The sequence below is a fragment of the Parus major genome, chromosome 3 (genome assembly GCF_001522545.3).
Source record: "Parus major isolate Abel chromosome 3, Parus_major1.1, whole genome shotgun sequence".
Taxonomy (NCBI): domain Eukaryota; kingdom Metazoa; phylum Chordata; class Aves; order Passeriformes; family Paridae; genus Parus; species Parus major.
Window position 1 is genome coordinate 110,420,358 of NC_031770.1, and position 2,847 is coordinate 110,423,204.

Sequence of the window (2,847 nt, forward strand, 5' to 3'; positions counted from 1 at the left end):
AACATGGTCAGAGACAAAACTTGGGGTGGTTTGTGGAGGATTGTCCCCAGTGAATTATTCAGTTTTTTTTTTTCCTCATTCTGTTGTCCTCCAGGGCACAAACAATGGTTTGAACAAGAAATGGTTCAATATTTCTTCTGCAGGATTTTCCCAGGGACTGGAGGCAAAGTGGCTCCTCCAGGATTCCCTGAACTCCACCACCCTTCCTCCCAGTGTGATCATTACTGATTCAAAGGCTGTTACACGACAGTTCTCAAAATTTCCAGGCTGAGCTCTCCCCGAGTTACAAACCTCCAAGTGGATACATCAATTTTCTTCCTACTCCCAAACCCTCACCAACAAATTCACTCCAGAATTCACAAAAAAACTGAAAACAAGAAACCTGCAAAGCCTTCAGTCAGTGCTTCTTATGGGTTTTTCGCCTCCTCACCTTCATCAAGGTGAGACCAAGGCCAGGTTGGGCAGGGCTTGGAGCATCCTGGGGCAGTGGAAGGTGTCCCTGCCCATGGCAGGGGGTGGAATGAGAGGAGTGCTAAGATCCCACCCAATCCAAACCATTCCTTGTTTCCATGATCCCATAAAGGCTGTTGAAATAACAAGATCAATAAGAAGAGTATAAACACATTACACTCATAGAATAGACGGAAAATCATCAGAATTTCTCTCTGCTGCCCCTTTTGCCACACTCCCTCCAGCATTCCCAGCCAGCCACTGCTGAGCTCTGTGCTGGCAGCACTTCCAGGAACAGCAGCCCCTCTCCCTGAGGTGTTCGTGCTCCTCAGTGCCCCAGTAGCTGTTCTTTGACCCCCTCGTCTCCTGGCTGTGGTCACTCGTTGTGACATCCTGAGCTCCCTGGGTCACACCTTGTTAATCTCTGGCACTTGATGGGCGGCTTCTCCCACCAGAGCTCACCTCTAATCCGTGTGCTCCCTCGAATCAGTGTCCGAAATCAAAGCTGTCTTGTCGTTTTAAGGTCTCCAGGCAGTCCCTGTCCCTAGTGCTTCCATCACACCTCTCCCAGGACTCCCTCAATAAGCATTTCTAGCCTGGCCTCAAGCCATTTATCGCACAACAGAGGCTGGTTTGCCTCACAAAGGATTTGTTGCACAGCCTGGACTCGCATTCTATTCCTTTCCTCGCTTTCCTCCTCCTTTTCCCCCTCACTTTTCTTTTCCTGGCTGCATCTCCCTCCTCACATCTTCCTGGTCTATGGGGCATGGAATGGGGCCCTTTGCAGGGCACGGAGCTGTTCCTTAGCTGGGAAATGCAATTCTCTCCTTCCAAGGGTCTTCTCCAGGAGGAAAGGGGTCAGCAAGGTGAGTATCAGGCTCAGATGTGCTTCCAACCCCTCCACCACTTTCCTGCTGTATCAATTCCCACGTTGCTGGCTCTGTTCATCCCAGCTGGATCTTTCCCTGTGACCCCAGCTCAGCCTGGGAGTGGCACCAAAGGAATTCCCTGAAGCCTGAAGGGACTCTGGAGCTGACAGCAATCGATAAGGACGTGCTGGGAGGAAATTTCCCTGCTCAGACTCCGAGCCCTGGCTGATCCTTGCAGGGCAGGTTCTCGGGAAATATCTCTTTCCAAGGAAGACCCCTGGGAGGAATTGCTGGAGAACTCCAAATGGAATGGCCACCAGGCATCTTTATCCCTTTATTTTCCAGAGCAGAGCTACATCTCAACCTCCCCAAGTACACTGGAAACAGGATTTGAGGCTATTTTCTTAGAGGGCTGTAATCACCCATAGCAGAAAATACATATTCAAATATTCATATATTTTTCTATCCTGTGACACCAGGTTTTAGTCAGGAATGGAATTGGAAAACACACAGTGCCCCTGGATGGAGCCTTTTCTCTGCCTAATTTCACTGCCCCTATGCATATTCGTGGACTTAATTGTTTTATAAACTCCTAATTTGCAAGAACTGTGTCGGATAATTTACACCTTGAGCTCAAGCTTCCCGTTAAGCAAATATTAAATAATAATTAAATCAAGTATGACCTCCTTTGTGTTCTGAGTTGTGATTCTTTGCCAGGCGGGAGTGAGAGCTCTGGAGGCAGAAGTGCTCTGATGCAGCCGAATATTAAGTTTCAAAAGCAAACAAGAGAAAAATCTCCACCTCAAGGCATCCTTTAACAGAAATTACTTCACATTTTCCTCCTCCAGTGATGTCTTCATACCACAGTGAAGCTGTTCCAAACGTGGGGAATGCTGCTCCCTATTGGAGCGATCAAATAAAACAACTCAGCCAGAATCTCTCTCCAAAATTACAACCAGAGCAGAACTCGGCTGGTGTGAAGTGGATCACACAAGTGACCACCCAAACACCCGACACATGGGTGACAGCACAATTTCATTGATGTGAAAGAGATCTTAGAGGTATAATTCATGGAAATGGCTGCCAGGAAGGGCACTTGGATCAGGGAATGAAGGTAGAAGGATAAGGGAAGGATAAATCCTTTTATTTCAGATCCAGATGACAGCAAAGAGAATGCCTGGGTGGTGGTGGAAGGAGAAAACTTCCTACAACTCCATGAAATGAGGATGAAATGGCCTCAAGTTGTGCCAGAGGAGGTTTAGATTGGATATGAGGAACATTTTCTTCACTGAAAGGGTGGTCAAACATTGAAACAGGCTGTCCAGGGCAGTGGTGGAGTTCCCATCCCTGGAAAGTTTTAAAAACCATGTGGATGTGGCACTTGGGGACATGGGGCTGTGGTGGCCTTGGCAGTGCTGGGGGATGGTTGGATTTGGAAGTTTTTTCCAGCCTGAGTGTTACTATAAGGATGCTGATGAGTGAGCTGTGAGCACTGGGAAGCAGATGTGGTGACACAGCTGGGGAAGGG